The following is a 25,198-nucleotide window of genomic DNA, read 5'->3' as shown; positions in this document are numbered from 1 at the left end:
TGATACGCTATGTCATGAGATACATCAGAATCCGACAAGATAGCAGATAGAACTATTAGGTCAACTCTCAAAGCCAGGGAGCCAGAAGTGTACACAAAAATTTTTGAAAATAAACATGTCTACCGGATCCGTACACTGAGAGAGGAAGGCTCTATGTATAGACCGAGAACCGCTTGTCTCTGTTACACACACCAGCTAGGATTCGAGATGTGAGCTAGTATTCCCGATGTGTATGCTGCCTTTGCGGAAAGCAGGAAGGCGGTGTAGCTGACCGACCGCTCCGAAGAGCTTACTCCCACGGCTGGAATACCCAGCCGAACTTAAATAACAAACATGGTAGCCGCAGTTTGCGTCTCTTCCGCTAGCAAGCAGACACGTAAAAAACCACGATCTGGACATAAACCGACACAAACGCACGGTGACCTAGGACAAACATAAGACTTGACGGTCGCTGTGGACTGTACTAGAACACATTAAAATACACATCAATTTCCTATGCAAGGAAAGCGCTCTAAGGATTAAATTAAGCCGGACGCAGTGGACGAGCGGTTCTAGGCGCTACAGTCTTGAACCGCGCGACCGCTACGGTCGCAGGTTCGAATCCTGCCTCGGGCATGGATGTGTGTGATCTCCTTAGGTTAGTTAGGTTTCAATAGTTGTAAGTTCTAGGGGACTGATGGCCTCAGAAGTTAAGTCCCATAGTGCTCAGAGCCATTTTTTTTTTTTTTGATTAAATTAAAGCCGCTCACGTGCGATCTTAAGAAGAATAGTACATTGTGCATATAAATATTACAATTTCGGCAAGACAGCACGACTCTAATCGTAATTGAGAGGCTACCTCTCTCTCGCAATGAAGTGAAAGGTTAGGGCAAAGTGGTCACAAAGCATCGATTGAGAGTGCGAGGACATGTAATACCTCAGCTTCCAAAATAATAATCTTCATTTCATTCAAATTCGCCCCGAGGCACCATGAGGAAAATCCGAAGAAAATATAGTTTTACTTATAAAGCGACATGCGACAAATTCACGGGTCCAGTTTAAGGATGATGACAACAGCAATGCACTGCCAGGTCCAGAACAACACGGACCGCCGGCCGAAGTGGCCGTGCGGTTAAAGGCGCTGCAGTCTGGAACCGCAAGACCGCTACGGTCGCAGGTTCGAATCCTGCCTCGGGCATGGATGTTTGTGATGTCTTTAGGTTAGTTAGGTTTAACTAGTTCTAAGTTCTAGGGGACTAATGACCTCAGCAGTTGAGTCCCATAGTGCTCAGAGCCATTTGAACCATTTTTTGAACAACACGGACCGCAAATGCCAAGCTGGACGCTGCAAAATAGGCCTCCACAACGTATCTCACTCCACGGACCAAGCGTAATTCGCATCAAGGAAATGTTCGCTTCCAGTTCCAAGCGCTCCAGAAATTCCGTGAAAGTCCTATTCTGTTGACTTTGTGTTGTTTTGGTACCTACGTCGCACACAGTTTTCGAAAACCCTAGTGTCTTAGTGATCATTTAATGCAGGAGAGATATGGAGAGTTTTGTAAATATTGCGTTCAGCTCGTGCAGAGTCATTTCCTCATCCATTTTCACTATCTCATCAGTCAGGATCTAGGGACGCCCACTATTTTGTTCATTAAGAATAATCGTTCTGACAGCTTTAAATTCACGACACCACCTTTGCACCTTAGTATTATTTATCGCACCACCCCCATGAACCGTTTTGGTTTTGTTAAAAATATGCAACAGCGCCTTTCTCTTTCCAAGAAGAAAGTGAATTGTGCTCGTGACCTCTCAGCTGTCACTACAACAAGAGTTTTAAGCCGACTGTAGTAAACGAGCGTGCGTTGTATTGTCAAGCCTCCACCTTGTCCTTTACCAAGTACTACTAACTTTGTCGAAAAAGAGCCCCAGTACGCCAACGAGGGCGCTCAATAAATAATGCAAAACTTTTTTCTTGAGGAATTTTAGTAGTGATTTACTACCAGAAGGAGGTTCCTACTCATTGGTCTGAAGATGATCACAGCTTTAGTCGAAAGCTGTCACTGGAATAAATAATTTGTGATCAACACTGTTTTTGATAGTAAATATTTGTAATAACACTGATCACTGGATACTCCCACAATGTATTCAAAAGTAATTAATTTGGTTGAAAAAATGCGTAATTACGAGTAATGAGACATCGTATAATATTCCCGCTTCAGCCACTAAAGTTTCACGAATCCACAATAGATGGCGGCACTATACGCAGCCTTCAAAATAGCGTCTGTAATGGAGGTGTGTTCCAAGCAGAGAGCTGAGTTTCTTTTTTTTGAAAACCACAGCATCGCAGATATTCACAGGCGCTTGGAGACCTGGCAGTGAACAAACGCACGGTGAGTCGCTCGGCGTGGTGTTATCATCGCAAGAAGATCACGCAAACCTCTCCGAGCTCTCGAATGCCGGCCGGCCGCACACCGCTGTGACGCCTGCAACATTGGAACGTGCGGACACTCTCATTAGAATTGATCGAAGGATCACGATTAAACACCTCTGTCTACAGCTGGACGTCTGTGTTGGCAGTGCTGACACACTCGTCCTCCAGTTGTTGTACTAAAAGATGTGTGCCCACTGTGTTTATCACCGCCTAACAGAAGACTATAAGGAGTAACGAAGAACCGTCTGTGCTGAATCGCTTGCGCGTTACGAGGCTGATGGTAACAATTTTTGTTGAACATCGTCACAGACTATGAAACATGGGTTCATCGCTTCGAACACGAAACAAAATTCTGTTTGATGTCCTCCATCTTGGTGCAACGATCAACTCTGAGGTGTACTGTGCTACGCTTAGGAAATTGAAGAAACGACTTCATTGTGTTCGTCGCCACAGAAACGCAAACGAGCTTCTCCTTCTCCATAACATCGCAAGGCTTCACACAAGTCTGCGCACCCGAGAGGAAATCGCGAAACATCATTGAACTGTTATTCCTCAACCACCCTACAATGGGAACCTTGCACCTTCCGACTTCCATCTGCTTCGCCCTATGAGGAATGCATTCCGCGGGAAGTAGTACGTGCATGGTGAGGAGGTTACTGATGCGGCAAGACGTTCGCTCCGACGTCGACCGAAGAATGGTTCCGTGCGGGCTGCGGACCCTCCCAGTAAGGTGGCGTAGGGCCGCCGCGCTGAACGGAGATTATGTTGCAAAGTGGAGTTCTGTAGCCAAAAGAGTGGGGAATAATGTGGTGCATATATGAAGTCTTCACGGGTTGTCAGCCGAGTAGCGTCGTCATCTCGTGGCAACGTTTCGATGGAATGGGTCTCCATCTTCAGGCGAAGATGAAGGAGACGCATTCCATCGAAACGTTGCTACGAGATGGCGACGCTTCTCGGCTGACAACCCGTGAAGACTTCATATATGAAATACGCCGAGAAAGCCTGCACTCACAACTAATGTGATGCATTGGAATCCTGAATAAAACCAACCTGTTTTCAGGGAAAAAAAAAATTGTTACGTTAGTTACTAACCGCACCTCGTACTTTCCAGAGCCAGGTCACGAGCAGCAACGGGACAGGCCCCACGTGGCGGCCTGCAAGAAGTTGGTCACACTTTCCCCTTGCAGAGCTTTACGCCGGCCATCTCCGCAGCGCCCCCGACAGACGCGGAGGGGCGCTGGTGTGGTCGTTCTCAGCCTTCGTGTCGGCGCCACTAAATGAGGCAGCAGGCCGCCTAATGTGTATAATACGCTTCGTGTCGCCGGGCCGTAGGCGTGAAATATGCGGCTAAACTAGCGGAACACGGGCCCGTAATTGCGGGGACCAGTTCTCCGGACGCTACCGCTTCGCCACACAGTTCGCAGCGTGCACGCTTGCTCCTGTGCTGTGCTCAGGTGGACTCACCTGACAACACTCTCACCAGCTACTCTGCGCCTCAGACGGCAGGCTGCGGTAAACACAGCGCTGTCACAGCTGCTGACGATGCAGCCGCATCCGATATTCTGAGCTTTCTGGGAGGACGGCCAGCAAGCCACTACGTACATGGCTGTAAGTGAGCCGAAAGACCAATTCTTTACTAATCTCATCGCTGTTACTGCATCAGGAAATACAGCGTGCGGCAAAACTAACTCCCGAATTTTCAGCGTAAATAATACAACAATGCAAAATGACATTCACAAATTTAATGCGCAGTTTGAAAGACTAGCGTTTGCCGTTTACAACACATGCACGTACACAATACGTTTGAAAATTATATCTTCCAAATGATGACCGTCTTAGGTTTTGAAAAATAACATCACGCCAATGTCTACAGTCATTTTCTGTGCACATCTAAAAAAGCTCTCCCTGTAGCTCCGCGTGACCCTCCTACTCATATCTTGCAGCTGCTGTAAGCTACTGCAGACTATCAAAACTAAGCACAGACTACGATAGTTTTCCTAGTAGCTTTCGTCAGTTAAGGTCGTATAGTGTTATCTCTCCGTTAGGTGTGTTGCTTACCTATCGGGCATTACCTAATTTCGATAGCTTTTTTGCGTATACGATCAGTGTATTACGGTAATAGATTCCCCTAGAACCCGGGAGCAGTGAACCATCTGGAAACTAAGTGAGGATGTATAAAGCGGTACACAATCTATGGAACGTTGTTGTTCTACGTGGTTATCTTTCTGTCTGTTATTTAAAAACAAACAAATTTATAGCGAAATTGAAATTGTGAATTTTAATACTGTTTTATTCGAAAATTGTTGATCTGTAACGCGAAACAGAGGGATATCGTAATAAGTATATGAAAATACACATTTATTATTAGCGCTAGAAAACACAGGTTTCTCAAAAAAAGACAGAATTTAAAAAAGAAGAAAAAGAAAGGAAGAAAGGAAACGGAACAAGAACACATCAAGCATACCTTCAGTACTTAATCGAGCTTATTTAAAACATGTTTCTGTTATTTACAAAAAAAGATTTCGTACTTATCGATAAAACGAGAAACTCTTGCCTTAGATCATAATTGTGAACGTTCTAGTCAGTAGAAAACAACAACAACAATCATTATGTAGATTTTTATGTTTTGCGTGAAAGCCGTACTTGCATTAAAATTAATTGTTTCGGTTACATAAAAGCGCAGAACTTACACGATCGCGATTACTTTTAAAATGCAATTTATATTTTGTAGAAACATAAAATACACAATGGACAAACACTTGAACGATGTGCATTTCTTCTTATGTTCAATACAAACAAACAGACAAACAAAGAGAAGTCGTCTGCTTCGAGTTTCTCTCTCACACATTCATTTATGTGTCCTACTCTCACTATGCCACTACCGGTAATCCTACTCTTTACTTCGTCATTTATGTACAGTGTCAAAACTACCGAACGATAGTTATGGTAGAGGGTAACTTTACTTTTTAACTCCCTCGATTTCATGACGAATGGCAGCTTTCAGGTCATATAGTGTTCGCAGTTTTTGAAGAAAGACGCGCATTGAGGTGTTCAAATGGTTCAAATGGCTCTGAGCACTATGGGACTTAACATCTTAGGTCATCAGTCCCCTAGAACTTAGAACTACTTAAACCTAACTAACCTAAGGACATCACACACATCCATGCCCGAGGCAGGATTCGAACCTGCGACCCTAGCAGTCTCGCGGTTCCGGACTGATGCGCCTACAACCGCTCGGCCACCGCGGCCGGCCTAAAGGAAACAGTTTAGTGTTTTACGTCCCGTCGACAACGAGGTAATTAGTAGGGCCTGGATGTTAAGGATAGGTCGTATGTTTTTCCTGAGCTTTAGGATGAATTTTATAACAAAATACGCATGAATCCAAGTATTGTAGCTTCAAAAATGAATCTTTGCTGTGCATATAAAGTCACGTTTATTCTTTTCTAGAAATAGTTCACATTTCAAGTAAATTTTGGCATAACAGGTCGTATTCCGCCCAGCTTTTGCCAAAAATGCGTATGTTTCTTGTATCTTTAAGGACATAAGAATGAAGCATGGAAATGTTACTACATGACAATGTTTCAGGTGATAATGTCACAATTAAACACAACAATTATGACGAAAATTTATTTATCAGGACTGTAGCAGACAAGCAGCGTAATACACTAATCGGTTCTCTGGCGTAAGACATCGCAGCGCGGAGTGGACAAACGCTCTCGAAGCCAACAAAGTCGGTTTCTGACGTAATAAACATCGCGCACATGGTTGCCCTATTCTGTTTAAATACGAACTAAGTCTGATCTAACGTGTCGAAAGTACAGTGCTCCAACGGCAAGGGGTGATTCTGGAAAGATGTTATTCAGCACTGACGGGGAAATATTATTTTGTAGACTAGGTAAAGTTAGTCAGCGCAGGAAAGGCAGCAGCTATATGAAGACAAGTGCTGGAAATTACAGTAGTCATACGCTGTTATTAGAGCAGAGAGAGCAATCTTCAGCAGTGCATTTTGCAGCATCCAATTGGAGAAGCTGAAGAATCCATAATTCAGGCAGTTTTTGGAGAAGTACACTACATATCCAGTTCCAAATGAATATACACTGAAAAAAAAAACTATTTATACGTGTGCTACGAGGAAGAGTTCATCAAAATACAAATTAGTGTTGTTGACCAAAATGTCTGGGTGTCCATAAAACCACCGATGAGGGTGGGCGCTATGTTGCAAATGTTGGTCGTGTTCTAAAAGCTGATGAGCCTGAGCAAATGTTCACCTTAACGTGTGAAATCCAAGCCGGCCGCTGTGGCCGAGCGGTTCTAGGCGCTTCAGTCCGGAACCGCGCTGCTGCTACGGTCGCAGGCTCGAATCCTGCCTCGGGCGTGTATGTGTGTGATGTCCTTAGTTAGGTTAGTTAGGTTTAAGCAATTCTAAGTCTAGGGGACTGATGACCTCAAATGTTAAGTCCCATATTGCTTAGAGCCATTTCAACCATTTTTGTGTGAAGTCCTCGAGAGAAGAAAAACTCGGCAATTGCCATTTTCTTTCACATCTCTATGAAGATACTTTGGCCGAATGGTGTGAACAGAGACAATGTTTTGTTTCTAGTAACAAATGGTGCTCCATACGTGGCTAAAAGAGCCAAGGAATTCAGAATCTCTACACTAGTACAGTAGACGTCACTTGCCTTGTACATACGTTGCAGAGTTGCTGAAGAGGTGCAATCAAATAACCCTGATGTGAACGATTTGCTGTGTCAAGAAAATCTACGTGAAAGCTCCGCTACGGTTGCAGAAATTCGACGAACAAGCACCTTGTCTATCCTTATCCCGCCCCCTTAACCTGTTCTTACACGATGATGTTCTTGGCATAATGCTGCTGCGTATTACTTGCACCAACTACGCAAAAATAAAAACAATATTTTGTGAGCTTGATAGCAATGAATCAAGTGATACCCAAACTGTGAAACAGGTCTTTATAGCTTCTATATCTGGAGACGGCATACATCAACGACAATCTTTCAGTGGTGTCAAAAGTCATCACGCGACTGGACGCTGCTGGTAGTCAGCCGTGTGACGCCCTGGATACCTTACAACATGCACAGAGTAAATGGCGCCGAGCTCGTGGTCCTGCGGCTGAGAAGTTAACAACAAATTGCAAGGCGTTCTCCAGCAGAATCCTGTTGTTGTTGTTGTTGTGGTCTTCAGTCCTGAGACTGGTTTGATGCAGCTCTCCATGCTACTCTATCCTGTGCAAGCTTTTTCATCTCCCAGTACCTACTGCAACCTACATCCTTCTGAATCTGCTTAGTGTATTCATCTCTTGGTCTCCCTCTACGATTTTTACCCTCCACGCTGCCCTCCAATACTAAATTGGTGATCCCTTGATGCCTCAGAACATGTCCTACCAACCGATCCCTTCTTCTGGTCAAGTTGTGCCACAAACTTCTCTTCTCCCCAATCCTATTCAATACTTCCTCATTAGTTATGTGATCTACCCATCTAATCTTCAGCATTCTTCTGTAACACCACATTTCGAAAGCTTCTATTCTCTTCTTGTCCAAACTATTTATCGTCCATGTTTCACTTCCATACATGGCTACACTCCATACAAATACTTTCAGAAATGACTTCCTTACAGTTAAATCAATACTGGATGTTAACAAATTTCTCTTCTTCAGAAACGCTTTCCTTGCCATTGCCAGCCTACATTTTATATCCTCTCTACTTCGACCATCATCAGTTATTTTGCTCCCCAAATAGCAAAACTCCTTTACTACTTTAAGTGCCTCATTTCCTAATCTAATTCCCTCAGCATCACCCGACTTAATTAGACTACATTCCATTATCCTTGTTTTGCTTTTGTTGATGTTCATCTTATATCCTCCTTTCAAGACACTGTCCATTCCGTTCAACTGCTCTTCCAAGTCCTTTGCTGTCTCTGACAGAGTTACAATGTCATCGGCGAACCTCAAAGTTTTTATTTCTTCTCCATGAATTTTAATACCTACTCCGAATTTTTCTTTTGTTTTCTTTACTGCTTGCTCAATATACAGATTGAACAACATCGGGGAGAGGCTACAACCCTGTCTTACTCCCTTCCCAACCACTGCTTCCCTTTCATGTCCCTCGACTCTTATAACTGCCATCTGGTTTCTGTACAAATTGTAAATAGCCTTTCGCTCCCTGTATTTTACCCCTGCCACCTTTAGAATTTGAAAGAGAGTATTCCAGTCAACATTGTCAAAAGCTTTGGTATCATATAATGTACAAAGTTGTACTGTATTGTATTTTATGTTAACCGGGGGCCTAGAAACGCCGGAGAGACTCCGTCCCCGCCGCAGCCGCAGTGGTCCACAACCTCACGACGACCACCGCAGTCCACTTCACCCCTCCACCGCTCCACACCAAACCACTCTTTCAGGGCTATTGTGCGGTTCGGCCCCCGGCGGACGCCCCCAGGGAACGTCTCACACCAGACGAGTGTAACCCCTATGTTTGCTTGGTAGAGTAAAGGTGGTGTGCGCGTACGTGGAGAACTTGTTTGAGCAGCAATCGCCAATATGGTGTAGCTGAGGCGGAATAATGGGAACCAGCCCGCATTCGCCGAGGCAGATGGAACGCTGCCTAAAAACCAACCACAGACTGGCCGGCTCACCGGACCTCGACACAAGTCCGCCGGGCGGATTCGTGCCGGGGACCAGGTGCTTCTTCCCAGCCTGGTAAACCGTGCGTTAGACCGCACGGCTAACCGGGCGTGCAAGTGCAAGTACAATGTCTTTCTACGAATGTCACAACATTTGAAGTCCTGAACCAAAGCTGGACTGCAGCAACCTCGCCGCCCTCAAATACGCTCGTGTGACGTCCTGTGATACGAAGAGGAACTTCTCCAGGTACAAAATGTCTTCAGCAACATTCGTAGATCTTTGAGAGTGGAAAAAACCGCAAATTGGCATTTATAAGAAGAGGAACAACACCAAAAATGGAACAGGAGCGTAATACGTAGAAAATCGTCCACGCAACCTGTAAGTACAGTTCAAAATATTACTACATAATAGCAAAAACCAACCACAAGAACTGTTAATAACCTACAGGTACATTGAACAAATCGTAAACTAAATAGCAAAAATATGTACATATTACAGGCCACTGAAGGTGATTTGCAGAAAAAAAGGCGAAACGCGTATAGAACGAAAATTGTATTTCATTCAGTTGTAGTCAGACGGTCCATAAAGTAGAAATTATCAATATACCGTAACAAGTTCACAACAACGTTGACTGGAGATTGTACCATGTTCATCTGCTTGGAGTTCAGTGTGCCCGTGCAACATTGTTTCGCCACTCCACAACACTTGGACCACCAAAACGATTATGTTTGACAGTGTTATTGGTTGCATGAAGGAGCTCTTAGAACGACGGGATGTTCGACGAATGGACTGGTGCACCCGTTCCCCTGACTGAAATTCCATCGATCACGTCAGCGATGAGTTGGGGAGACGTATTGCAGCATCATATCCACATGAACCAACAACAATCCAACTCTTGTCAGCCGAGCTCGTCGAGGAAAGGACGCCCTGCCACAAGAACTGGTTACCAACCTCGTGGCCAGACTGGGAGTACGTTGCAGAGCATGTCTTGCCGTCCGTGGTGAAAACCCACCCTATTAAGAACGCTCCCCTCCGCTTGTAGTGTCCGGGACACCATTATGGATACCAGTGATTTCTGTGTAGTTGTTGTATTTGAAAAAGTATTATTTTTGCTTTTTTTCTCATTGCGTTACTTTCTGGAGCAGTTCTTTTCGTATATGTCCAAGTTTCATTGAGCTATGTTAGTTGTCATTGCCATATCATGCCGAAGTTACTTTCGTCCCTAAGTTTTCCGTACCACTGTGTTTAGGAGCAAGATCGAGAAACAATATGAAATAGGACGATGCAGTAGAATCAGTGTTAGGGAAGGCGAATGGAAGACTCTGATTTGTAGGGAGGTCTGTGGGAAATTGCAATGCATCTCTAAAGGAAAGCGCCTACATGAATTTGGTGCGACCACCTCTAGAATACTATTCCAGTGCTTGCAGCCCTTATCACTTTGGCGTGACAAGAGACATCTAACTAATTCAGAGACACTCTGGTAAGGACGTGACTCTTTCGCAGAGACCATGTGAAAGAGTAACTGAAATTCTCAGGGAGCTTGAATGGAAATACTTGGAAGAAAGACAACGTGGTTATCGTCAAACTCTGTCGGAAAAATTTGGGGAAGCTATATTCCAAGAACAGTATGCACCATTTCTGCTACTACCATCGTATTCTCGCACAGGGTTCGTGAAAATGAGGTAGGATATATTAGACCGCGTACAGCGCCACATATACAGTCATATTTCCCTCCCTCAAAAAATATTCAAATAGAATACAAAACCCTTAATTTTCTTGCAGAGTTCCCTCCGCCATTCACAGCACAACTGCTAGTGAAGTATAGCTCTATACATCGATAAGCTACAACTTTATGACCACCTGTTTAATAGTATGTTGGTCCTCCTTGTCGAACGCTATACGACGGTGATTGTACGTAGAATGGTTTCAATAAGTTCACCAGATTCTGTGCATAGGTGATGCAGCTCCCGTGTATTGCGGGCCAGTGGTTAGGGGAGCGGAGCTGTTCAGATGAGGCGCTTTTCGTGCCTAAGACACCAACGTATGTTCACCATGACACTCTTCAGACCACTCTAGCGCCTTGTGATGAGGACAGTCATCCTTTTGGCAGTGTTCATCGCTGTCGCGGACGACACAATTGATGATGGGATGCAAGTGGTCCGCAATAGCTTTCACGTACTCCACGGCTGTCATAGAGCCTTCGATTACTGCCACATGTCTCATGAAAGCCTAGGTGAAAGTCCCAGTAGCATAATTCTGCCCACATTGGCTTCCGTCGGTGGAACGGTGCTTGTTTCAAGTAGCCCTTCGCTTGGTTGATGAGGTATCCAGATACTACAACCGATGTGGTGTGACACTAAACCTGATCTGATTCCTTCCGACAAGTTTCCACTGGCCCACGGTCCATTATCAATGATCCAGTGTTCATTGCAATCGTGACTGACGAATTTGTTGCGTGACCATTGAAACAAGTTGTCTGCTGCAGACTCTTTATATTCTATTATGTGCGCTGAAAACTTATGCCGGCACCTGTGTCGTAATCTACTCTCGTGTCATCTGCCACAGACACCGCCTATCCTACTTTACAGAGCAGCATGTCTCCGACCTCCACCTTCTGTGATGAGGCGTGGACGCCCAATATTTTCTTGTCCACTGGTAGTTTCACCGTTCTTCAACCACTTTCCGAAGAAGCTTACGCGACAGTAGCAGGCGAACCGTCAACCAGCTTCGCCCTTCCCGAAGCACTCGTTCTCTGTCCTCTGTCAAAGTAGCTGATGTCAGTGGATTTCCCATTTGCACCTCATATCGTTGCTAGAATAATTTCCCATTTATCTGCTCCACTTACAGTCTGTACTTTGCTTATCGCATCAAGTGCTCACAACGGCGCCAGGGGCCCTTAAATCTCGCTGTGAGCAGTGGTCATCATGCAAAACAGTTGAGATTTTCATGGCGACGTGTTGCCTTATTGCCTGTTGGCGTTTGTCTGGTGGTCTTCAGTCGACATTTGTTGAACGATTTAAGGTTTTGAAGCAAAGCCATTAACTAAGATAAACCCAGTGTTTCCTAGACTGTATGGGCTACCAGAACTACACAAGCATGATGTACCCATCTGTGCGGTAATACCATCAATCACTGTTCCATCTTACAAACTGGCTGGTAAACTGGACACATTAATTAAAAGTAAGACAAAATTCAAGCCAGAGCATAGTACTGTATTTAAAACTCAGTGGACCTTGTAAATAAGATAAAAGATCTATCACACATAGTGCTAAATCAGTATCCTCTGATGTCTGCAGGTTGTTTTCCAACTTACCAGTACGGGAATGTGTTGATATTCTCATGGTGTTGATCTACTGGTCCCCTGTGGAAGCAAATAACTGGAGACATGCTTAGCACAAGTCTATGTATTTTCAGTTCGAAGAGACTCTGTGCATACAGTTAGATGGCTCAGCTACGGAGTACCCTCCTTTGTTCACTTTTGGTCGAAATATTCATAGATCATTTTTAACAACATTTTTAAATAAATAATCTTTGATTGCAAGTATTAAATGTGATTCCAGATATGTGGATGATGTCTTGCTTGTTTTAGGCGCTAACATAAAGATATTCAGTTCACAATGGAGATCGGTAGGAAACTCATAATCTTCTTAAACCCAACCACCGACATCAGTACACAAACACAGTTTCAAAATTTATAGAAAAGCTTCAACTTCAGACACCCTAATACCTTCTTGCTCACAATACATGCCGCTTTCCACCCAATTTGGCGCACCGCTTCACATCTGTTCCCACGTCCAAAGAAGAATGCGAAACAGAGTTAGACATAATAAAATGTGTTGCCTCAGCCAACGACAACAATCCTGTCCCACCTGTCACCTTGTATACTCCTCGTCTATGCTCCTTCTTCTGAACATTCCATAGTTTGTCGGAAGTGGTGTACAATCCCATATCTACGACAGGTATCACAGAGTGTAGCAAATATCCTGCAGGTAAATAATTTCCTACTATGTGAGAAACAGCGCAGCCCATTGCTATTCAGTAGCAAAGGCCACTGGTACCTACCACAGTACCATGTCCTCGACTTAGCAAATAAAGGCCAAGAACTCGATGTGAAAATCAACAAACATCTGGTCCACAGTCCTGATTCAATATTAAAGACGAAACATAGCTCAGTATTTCCCCGCTTCTAAACCTCACCTAAACCTCAAAGTTTGCTAAATGCTTCCCATAGTGCGTTCGTTTCTGTTGTAAATTTTTCTGTATTTATTAATTTTTTGAATCACCGTCTTCAAAATGTTCTTCAGTACTCTTACAAAGAACTTATTTTACTTTATTGTGACGGGTAATTTAATTTAAATCGTTATACACGAGCTGTTTTTCTATTTTAGTGTTATGTTTTTCCTGGCTTGCTCACTTTATGTATATATTTACAGTCCAACTTTTCACTATTTTTTAATTACATTGGTGCTGCACTGTCTAAGATGACTGTGTCTGTGCCTTAGTCTAGATGAGTAACATATTTCCCAGTGTTGTTTACAAATAATGCGATTTCTTTTACGACGATAGTTGAAGTCTGACGATGACCTTGTAAGCCGAATAAATCAATCCCATAGAACATAAATAATATTGGGTTTTGCATTTATAATTTTTCTGACTTTACGTCAGCACGATTGGTTGGAATTGGCAAAATGTCAGTCTCCATTACTGTACGATGAAGGATGAATCTTCAACAATCCCTGTCTGTCGTGCTACGAACGGTCAGAAAAATGGTTAAACAAACAACGGCTGATGACTCTGAGATAAAATCCAACAGGCTGTACGTCATTGATCGTAACATTTTGACTCTTTAGTGTAATTGGGACACTAGAATCAAACGCTTCTCTCTATTTTTGCTGGAAAAATGGGGGACTTTATTGCCTTTACACCGCATGGGCACCGTTTGTACCGTCACTGACAGCTCTTAGAGAACGTGCAGCCTCAGGACGAGCGTGTGGGCGTCCCCAAAGCAACCTCAAGCCCCGCCGCCTGCCACATACCTACACGTAGGAAGGCTGCACGTGTGTTTGCCAGCGTGACTCGGAATGCCTGTCTACTACAGAATTTGCTGGTCGATAATGTGTAAACAGCCTTAGCATTCAACACCGCGGCGGTGCTCACGTCGTTAGAGAACCGATGATAAGTTGTGAAGAAACGCTTGAACGGATCATATGTGGGGATGTTTGTTTGTGACTCTGTCAGTTACAGATACAGGCCCGTGATTCTTCTACTGAAGAAAATCCTTTTCTCGTTGCGTAATATGATCCGAACTCCTTCTGTGCGTCGTAATTTTTAATTTTAGTGGTAGCTTTGGCGTATTTAGTTGGTTATTAGGCGATGTCAAAAAGATAAGAAAGTGGTATTTGATACAGATACCATAACGAGACATAGTATCACACTACTACCGGCAATTTAAATACAGACCAGCTCGTACAGCGAAACGCACAGCGCTCTGTCTTGCAAGACAGAGAGGTGAATCAGATCCCGATCGAATCTACGTGGCGGACTAACGACTGTAGGCTAGTACACAGGCCAGCCTGAGTGCAGTTTTCGGCAGTTTCCACGCTCATTGAGGCAAACGCAAGGCTGGTTCTCAAACTCTGCTTCAGTTAAAATACGATGACACACACAAAAAAAGAACTTTACGCGATTCACAGGTGCATGGCGCACATGTCTTCCCTTTTTCAGTTTACATTGACGACTGCAGTGTCGGAAACGCCATCTGGCCACTGATTTCAGTACTAAGTACAATTAATGTGCAGCTGTTCACAGAGGTCTAGTGTGGGCTTTAATTATCGTACGGGAGCGAAACGTGGTAGATTTTCTAATGCGTTAATTCTGAATTGATCTATGTTGAAAAAAAAATTGAAAAGAAATAAAAAAATTAATTGCGATTTTGGTCACCAGGTGCAAAAACAGGCTATGGATGCAAAAAAGAGAGACGGGTACCTTTCCATATCTAGCGGATTACGAACGAGACGTGTGCAGGAAGGATCGAACAAGTGAGAAAGACATAATGTTGATTTCATTATTAACTACCACTTACACAGTTTGTTCAGTATGAGTACCAGAGACGTCAAAGGAATGATGTATCCGTAAAATGACGCGATCAACAGTTGCTCGCAGCAGTTTTGGTGGAATCTGAGTAACATGTTTCTTTGTTCTGGCCTTCAGATCAGGTAGAGACCGAACGTGTTTCTGAAACGCGTTCTTTTAGACATCCCCAGAGTCAAATGTGAAATGGATTCATCAGTTGATCTTGTAGGCCATTAATCTGGAAAACCTCTGGAGACAACACATTAGTGGAAGGTTGTATTAAGCAGATATTTCACTGGGCGAGGGTTATGAGGTATTGCTCCACCCTGCTTGAAAACAGTGGTCGCCACTCAGTTGTGCTCTTCCTCATCAGGAATCACCTGCTATGCAACGGATGTCTCAGTTAACTCGCAGACGTCACAGTACCCGTCTCAGGACCTCTGGGCATATTCTCTTCAAAGGAGAACGTACTGAGAATAGATGATGATGATGTTGTTGATGATGTGTCAGAAACGTCATCCGGCCACTGGTTTGTGGGACGCTCAACTGCACGGTTATCAGCACCCGTACGAATTCCCAACCTTTGCTCAGTCCAATCTCGCCAGTTGCATGAATGATGATAAAATGATGAGGACGACACAAATACCAAGTGTTGCTTTCAGTGTATTAAGAAGGCCTAAAGTGACTCTCAGGTCTGGTCTTTTTCTCGGGAACGTTATTGTTTTTGTTCATTAAACGCCAATGCAGAAAAATACCTTTCGGAAGTCAAGGGACTTCAAGATGGGCGCCTTTGAATACGGCACTCCCGGCTTTATGCACGGACGTCCCGTCGATAAAGTGATCATTGGTGTGCAAGGTACGACTGTAATAGAATGGGGAAAGAAAGCAGTCGTACGCTCTACCCAGGATTCAAGTTAGGTGATTTAGAGAACTAGAAAAAAAACCTAAATCTGGTAGTCCTTACCCCGACTGCATGTCTTTTATCTTCAGCACTGTACTAACTCGCTCGATCTCTTTGGCAGAGATGAAATTTAGCAACTGGTATTCGTGGAAGTAGTCTGAACGTTAGATATACGAACTTTTCGCTATGGCCGAGCGGTTCTACGCGCTTCAGTCCGGAACCGCGCTGCTGCTATGGTCACAGGTTCGAATCCTGCCTCGGGCATGGATGTGTGTGATGTCCTTTGGTTTGTTAGGTTTACGTAGTTGTAAGTCTAGGGGACTGATGACCTCAGATGTCAAGTCCCATAGTGCTCAGAGCCATATTTGAACTTTTGCAAAGACGTACACTATTTGATCAAACATATGCGTACACCTAGTAGTGGACGTGAATTTGAAGTGCGTCCAACTTTCACTTTTATGATGGCTTGAACTCTGCTGGGTCCACTTTCGGTCAGGTGTCTGAATGTCTGTGGAGGGACGGCAGCTCATCCTCCCTCAAGAGCTGAAACCAGACAAGTTAGCGATATTGGACGCTGAGGTCTGGAGCGAAGTGGACGTTGTGACTCATGCCAAAGGTGTTCCATTGTTGTGGTTGGGAATCTGGGAAGGCCGGTCCATTTCACGAACTTGATTGTCCACAAACCATTACCAGATCGTGATCCTGAACGCCAGGGTGAATTGTTTTATACAATCATCGTCAGACTGAACGCTGAAAGGCAAAATCAGTCTTAATTGATGATGATGATGATGATGATGATGTTGATGATGATGAATCATCGTCTCCGAACTGTTCGTCTACTGTATGCCACACACTCTGTTGTAAAATGCGTTCATATCCTTCTGCATACAGCATTTTCTTAAGCACAATAGGGGGATCACACCCAAACCAAGAAAAGCACCTCCAAACCTTAACACTGTCTGGCACCACACATGATGGTAGGTAATATTCTCCACACATTCGCCAAACCCAAACGCTTCAGTTTGATTCCCACTGGTTATAGCGTGACTTACCACTCGTTATCAGTGGCGTTGTCCTTTACACCAGCTCAAGTGTCGCTTAGCACTGGCTACAGTGATGTGTGGTTCTGAGGAGCTGCCCGACCACCCAACCCCAAAGTCCCAGAACACAACAGCTGTGCTAGCTGGAATGCTGGTAGCCCTTTGGAACTGAGTAGTTCAAATGGCTCTTAGCACTATGGGACTTAACTTCTGAGGTCATCAGTCCAGTAGAAGTTAGAACTACTTGAACCTAACTAACCTAAGGACATCACACACACCCATGCCCGAGGCAGGATTCGAACCTGCGACCGTAGCGGTCGCGCGGTTCCAGACTGTAGCGCCTAGAACCGCTCGGCCACAGCGGCCGGCGAACTGAGTAGTGATTCCTATTTCCTTCCGCTGATTTCATGCGATTTTTTACAATACCGCCCCCCTTCCCCCTACGCGATGTTCGACGGTCCCTCTCCGTAAGTTCATGAAGTCTACCTTGACTTGTTTTACGTGTAGTTGTTTCTTCGCAGTTTTCACTTCACTATGACATCACTAGCAATCGACTTGGGCAGCCATAGAAGAGTTGATACCTCCCTCATGGATTTGTTACTCATGTAGTATCCAATGACTAGGTCACGTTCGGAATTGCTGTGGTTTTCTGACTGGCCCATTCTACTGTTACTGATTCCTCACTGATAACACATTACTCCTTGCCTCCTTTTGCACTGGTGCGTCCGCTTGTCGTGAGATCTAATGGACAGTTCTGCATTATGTAGTGGTGTCCGGATACTCTTGATCAGATAGTGTAGGTCCATACGTTACCATTCCAGAATGAAACTTTCAATCTGCAGCACAGTATATGCTCTGCTGAGACACATTAGTGCACTAAAACTGCATGCCGGAGCGTGACTGAAGCAATGCTCTTACTTACTCAGCTGTACAGACTTGACTCAAGACCCGCTTTTAGCTTCACTCACGCCAGATCCTCTATTCCACCTTTCAAACTTCACGAAAGTACTCCTGCATACCTTACTGGACTGGCATTCTTGCAAGAAACAAAGTACCTAATCAACTTAGTCGGGGAGACCATTGGCCGCGACTACCAAGGTATCCGGTTCGAGTGCCGGCAAGGCAGACAGGTTCTCAAGAAGTTTCAAAACAGCGCACATGCGTTGCACACTGAAATTCTCACTCTGGAAGCAACCCTTAGGCTGCTGTTTAGCCGTTTGTCCACGATATGCCTTCTTCCAGGGAAGTTACTTCTTCAGAGCATGCAGAACGACTTTTACAAGTTTAGGAACGTAGGAGAAGGTTTGGAGGAAATGTGAAGGGGAGATGCGAGAAGGGCCAGACAGCTCAGACGGTAGGAATATTGCCCCCACCCTTCTGCCAGAAGGTAAGGTACAGGGCTCGAGACCCGGTACGGCACACAGTTTTAATGAAATAGCTTATAAATGGTCTTCGAAAGGCCTACCAACACTGCTTCAAGAAGAAAATAGTTCAATTTCGTTAGAAAGTCTGGAAAATTTTCCGTATTTAGACTGCTAATCTTCTTTTCCTCACATTTTCAGGATTTTGCGACATGTACCTAGCGGCTATAATTAAAGCACAGCTACTCACGAAGATCCAGTGTGGGCTATAATTATCGTATGGCAACGAAACTTGGTAAATATGCTAATGCAGAATCGATTTACACTGGGAAACATATCACCGTAGCTACAATTGTGGCCACCAGGTGCAAATCTGGCGCTGTACATTGTCTGTATCATGATATGACATCCACGCTGTCATTTGTCAAGTCATCACGTGAGTGAACAGCAGGGCTATCGAGAAGAGTGACAGTACACTGTTAGTGAAACTGTTTTATGTGAACGGCAGCAATTACAGGTCTTTATAGAGAGAGTATCGCCGACTGAAACGTCTGAGGAGAATCCCGATCTCATTAAATTCTTAAAGAAGACGATAATGAAATTAGAAAAAAACTGGTGAGTTTGACGTGACACCTGGAAGAGGAAGGCGTCCCATTCCAGTTGAAGTTGGTGACCAGGTTGTTGTTGCTGCAACTGAACATGCAGCACGTGCTCCGGGTAGTGTTAGTGCTAGTACTGTGCTGTGCCACGAGAATTGTCCGTCCCATGGTCAACGGTACGGAAAGCTTTGCGGTCTATTTGACCCCGGTATCCGTACAAGAACGACATGATCCACATGCTGCAGCAACTGAAACCTCATGATCCACAGCAAGGTTCTGAACTTGCTCTTCCGTTTCTGCCGTGGATCGAAGTTGATGGCATGCGGAGAGGCAATATTCTGTGGAGTGAAGAGACGCATTTTACTATACAGGTTGCACTGAATGCACAGAACTGCCGAGACGAACCGGACTGAAGTATGGTTTTTGAAGTACTCCAAGAGAGTGAAAAAGAGCTATAACTGTTTACAATATATAACAATGATCTACTGGATAACGTCGGAAGATCCCTGAAGCTCTTCGCAGACGGTGCTGTTGTCTACATACAGGTTGCAATACCAGAAGCCTGTAGCAAAATACCAGAAGGCCTGCAGAGGAGTGATGACAGGGACAGGGTCTTTTATTTACCCGGAACGTAAATAGTAGTAACGTGTTGCGCATTAACAGGCGGAAGACATTATTGTATGATTACGCGATTCTCGAACAGTCACCAGCAATAGTTAGATCGATTACAAGTCCAGGAGTATGCATACTAAACGATTTGAAGTGGAGAAATCGACTTAGTATGCATACCCCAGACTGGGAGTTATCGGAAGAATCACCGACAAATGTAGTCCATTCACGAAGCAGGCAGCTTACAAAACCGTCGCTCGACCGGTACTTGAATATTGCTCATTAGTCTCGGATCTTTACGAGACAGAACTGATAAAGGTAATAGAGAAGATCGAAATACCTCAGATCGTTTGTTCGTGTAGGAAAAGGGCAAAAGTGTCAGTGAAGTGCACATCCAACTCCAGTGGCACACGCTACAAAAGAGACGGTGTCCTTCACTGTAAAAATTACGAGAGCATACTTTTTTTTAGGAGAGTCAAACAATTTATTGCTTCCTTCTATCTATATCTCGGTAAAAGGCCACTGTCGTAAAATCAGAGAGATTCGAGGTCACACACCCGTTCGCCAACATTGGTAACCCCGCCCCCCCCCCCCCCCCCCCCCCGCCCATCGGAGCATTCACGACTCGAAGTGGAAAGAGGAAAGCGACAGGGATACACAAACTTACCACCACCACATGACATAATGTGGCTTCCGGCGTATAAATCTACAGTATTTGGCAATTAAAACGTACAATACGTCCATTTATACAGATGCAGCAAGAATAGCAAAAACGGAGAATCAACATCATAATGCAGTCATTTCAATACGTAAGTTAGTTTAGGTGTGAATTTGGTGTTCCGTCACTTTCACCACACTGGCGTAATAAATAGTTCGCACAGGGAGCTGTGATGACGCAATAGGAAGCACGGAAGTTAAGAAAACTGTAGCAAGGCATCGTGTGCAACATAACCTACAGACGCCAACTGTACATTAAATCTACTGTTAAATTTCAACAGGGCTAGTTCTCTAATTTTTTTTTACTTCCGCACGGGTGTTAGAGATTCTCATTAAGTCAGACTGTACAGACCAAAAGAAACCGGAAGCGAACTGCTAAAGTTGTTATCGGCTATTTCAGTGTAATGAAGATATTTAGGGAGTTTAGAAGTGGAGTGGGTGAGAGAAGGACGTTCTTCTATCGAATACCTGTTGGGCACGTTTAGAGATTCAGTATCTGAGATAAACAACAATACAGTTATATTTAGTCTACCGAGAGAGGTGTCGTAGCGGTATCATAATGGATTGGTACCTGTGACAAACGGTTTTTAGATATCTGCCTGGCTGTCAAGATTCAACTATTCCGTGATTTTCCGGAATAGCTTAAGGTGTATGCTACACCTTTTGATGAAAACCAGCCAGATTATTTCAACATCCTTTTCCTATCTGAGTTTTTATTTCGCCCCTGATGGTATTGTCAAAAGTGAGGATTTAAACCGAAATATTTCCCACTCTCTTCCACCGATTTTCTCCCCTGTAAATATTGCATACATCAGAAATGAAAAGTCAAACAAGATATATACTCATATTGAGTATCTTGATAACGTCGCTTGTTGCAAATAAGAGCAAATAATAATAGTTTGATCCACAGGATTTACGTTTTCTGGTGTATTCTAAATATAATTGTGCACTCAAACTATTCTCGAAGTTAGGTGATATGTTACGCTTGTGATTTGATGGCTCATTTATTCATTAGAAACTGCGGAGTCTGTAAAACATTATATTTAGAGGATTCTAGTAATACTATATTTACACGGAGACTGCTGTACCGTAGACAGCATATTTGTAAGATCTTCCACCTACGAGTATATAGTTCGTAAATACTAGTCACAACAAAGAAGAAAGGTCGAGGCGCTGGTAGCTACAAAGACGTGTCGACTCTCAGATACACGGTGTAGCTTTAGTTGTCTACAACTTTTTACCTCATCGCCGCTACCCCATCACTCTTACTCAGATAACAGCAATGAAACTTAAGTGTAAAGTACCCTGCATAAGAGGCAGTAACGGTGTCTTTCAGAACACCATAATCCATGCTTGTAGAAGACTACGTGTCTGCTTAGTACACTTTGTCTTCTTTCCACAAGCCGCCATCATCTCATGATTCGCGCTTAGTAGAAAGGTGTTTACACCTGTGTAAGTAAGGTAAGGTCTGACAGGTACTAACCACACGGCTTCTTCTTTGAAAAACAAAAAAAAGATGTGGTTAAAATACCTTGTGGAACGAGGTTCCAGGGGACGTATGAACGCGCCGTTGTGTAACGGCAGGTGACAGCACATTAAGATGCGCTAAGTCTGTTCACTGCGTAATGACACCTTTATCCACGGGGCGACAAGCTTCGTAAGGATTGCATTTCTGTCTACTCCGCGACTAACTCACATTAATTTGAATGAAGAGATTGTAGATATTTGAACGTGACATTATAAAACAGTGCAATTTGTTGGCAGTTACGTCGATAGTTACCCTTCACCGATTCCAAAATGGCCGTCTTCCTGAAGACTCGATGCGAAAGTCAGTTTCAGTCTCGGGCTAAATTATAGGACGAAACCGGAACTGTTTTTGACCGGCTGAGTATATATCCCGTAAGTTCAAAAAGTTTCGAGACGGGGATTAATGAAAAATAGAGAAAAGTTAAGATGCTTGGTTTAATGCTTCATGTGTTCTAAACAGTTTCCTCCCACTTGTGAAACTGTCAGAAAAGCCCTCATTTGTGACCTTGATCAATTCGCGTGACTCTTTGGCTTGAATGTCGATTGTGTCATCAAAGCATTGACCCTTCACGTGAAATGCTGGACTTTGTCATTTTGAGATATGTTCCCAATAACACCAAGTTCCGTCACTTGCGATGATTTTTTTCAGAAAAGAATTGTCCGCTTTTTGGAGTTCGCGGCAGACGTCCAATCGTTCTTTTTTTCCGAATGTCAAGGTGCGTGGGACAAACATTGCACACATTTTCTCTTCCTCAAAACATTGTTACTTAACTACCTGCCGATAAATCGATAACTGACTGGTCAAATACACATCTCTCATTTACAGTTGTTAGTTCCAGCTGCCACCGTAGCTACTTCACTGACGTCGGTTATACGCAAAAAAAAAGTTCTTTGAACTTTTGGACGGACGGCGTGCATAGGGTGAGATACAGGATGCCCAGGATGAGAGCAGTTATTCTTGACATCGCGGAAGCATTTGATTAAGAAATGGCTAGCTGATTTGACTTACAAATTGTTCCAGTTAGACGTTTCGTGATACAATTATTCCCATGATTGACTCGTTCCTCGCGAGGTGGCGGTTCTCTGTGAGATGCGGACAACATCTCAGGGGATCAGTACTAATGAAAGAGGGGTCCGTAAGGCTCGTTGCCAGACACCATCTTGTACACGCTGTGTATGAGCGAAGCATCAAACTTGGCGGGTGGGGAGGTTTCCATGCTTGTCGTTGATAAAGTTAAGATCATTTTCACACACAAAACTTCAGGAACTTTTAGAATCTCTTTTCACTGGTATAAAATTTAGAGAAGCAATATTACTCCAGAAAGAGCGTGGCAGACATGGGAAGAGACAAAATTTGTTTGGACGAAGAGAACAGTGAAGTAGTTCAACGAGAGTTTTGTGCTCTATCTCTTGATGTGTCAGCCACACTTCCTTGGGATTCTTCCAGTAAATCTCATTCTGGTATATGCCAATCTCACAATTTGATTTGAATGGTCGGTCCGTTTTAAATCGTCCCGGACGGATACTTGGAAATTACAGACAGGCGCTTGTAATCGATTGCACTGTCCGATCGATAATGTATTCATACAATTTCTGGTGCTTTCGTCTGTTTACGTGAATTTCATTGCATTTATTTGTGCCAATTTCAGCTACAAGTCTTTCTTGAAAACCCTGATGATTTTCAAGTCCTCCTGCATATCGTAACGATGAAGTGAAATGATCGTGTGGCATTGATGGTCGGGAGGCCCCAACCGGGGAAGTTCGGCCACCGAGTTGCAACCCTTATTTCAGATGACGTCACACTGGGTGACTTGCGCGTCGCTGAAAATGAAAGGATGGTGGCAACACAATACCCAGTCCACGGGCGGAGAAAAATCTCCAACCCGACGGAGAACCGAACTCGGGCCGGCTGCATGGTAGGCAAGTACGTTATTACTCAGCCCTAGCAAGCGGACATTGTAACAATTATAAGGGACGGTCAAAAAGTTTCCGTTTGAAGGCGATGCTGCAGCGTATATGTAATATAGCACGAATCCGATCCAAGTATATAAGCACCGACATGTTGTCAAAGGATTAGTGTGACATTTGTGTCTTTATGACGTGCGTGCGGTACAAAGGGAAACGTGATCTATAGCACCGTTGTTATTAAATGCGCCCAAACACGACCAACGTCCTGTTACTCTTTTCTTGGTTGCCGTTGGACGAACACCAGTAGACGTCCATCGGAGAATGAAGAACGTGTATGGGCAGCATGTATGTCAAAAACCACTGTTATGGAACGCGTGTCGAAAATTCAAGCGGAAGTTCCACCAACTCAGGTGGAAGATACACGAGCACCCGCCCTATTACTCTTGATCTCTCCGCAGGTGATTATCTCGCGTCGGTCTCCGAAAATGCCTTGAAGGGTCGATGATACCTGTCGGACAAGAATGTCCAGCAGGAAGTTACGGATTTCTTCACGCAGCAAGAAACGCAATATTCAAATTGGTGTGACGGTGGGATGATTGCCTCAGTGTTCATGGCGATATTGCCTGACTGGCAAACCAATTCTGGACCGTACGGCCTTCGAACGCTGACCTTTTGATCTTCTCTTTAATAAAACGAGATAACTTCGTTGCGCACAACTTCATTACCCATGAACATCCTTTGGAAGCTTGTAAGGCTATCTGTCTCTTTTTTTCAAATCGTTTATATATATTTAGTTTCTCAACTATCTTACAACAACCGGACGTTAATTCGACAGCTGACGGTATGTTTCCATTAAGAAAGACGTATTGTGTTCAGTCGTTGTTCAGTGGTCTGCAATAGACTCTTCTTTGAAGAGAGGGCTTATATTGTGCATATGGAATGTAACTGGTGCCCAATGAGGTTCAGTAATCTTTCCTCTGTCATCATTTTTTCCAGTTGTTTTCAGTTCCGAATTGACTTATTGCCCTGCGATTTTCCTGAAGGTGGGAAATGAAAGCTCTATTATGATACTCTTTGTTGTACAAGGGTAGTCGCAAAGTTTTAATGGAAGTTTAGAAATAATAAAGTTACGTCATTAGTTTTTTGTTTGTTTACAGGCACATGCCTGCGATTCCGTTAAACATTGAAATCCCAACGCTACAGCACCGCAACACGGAACTAGAGCGTTCAAATGAAAACCGCGAAGGTCGGTGGAGATGGACTGCGCTATTCTGTTTTGGCAGATGTAGCAGCGTCCTACGCTTCTGTGGCGCAGGGATTTCGATGTTTAACAGAATCGCAGACACGTACTACCAAACAAACTCATTTTCTCAAGGTAACAGTTAAAACTTCATGGTTATACCTCGCACATATTTA

Source organism: Schistocerca serialis, chromosome 1 (genome assembly GCF_023864345.2).
Source record: "Schistocerca serialis cubense isolate TAMUIC-IGC-003099 chromosome 1, iqSchSeri2.2, whole genome shotgun sequence".
Classification (NCBI taxonomy): domain Eukaryota; kingdom Metazoa; phylum Arthropoda; class Insecta; order Orthoptera; family Acrididae; genus Schistocerca; species Schistocerca serialis.
The sequence above is the reverse complement of the archived record's forward strand: the minus strand, read 5'-3'. Positions refer to the sequence as shown.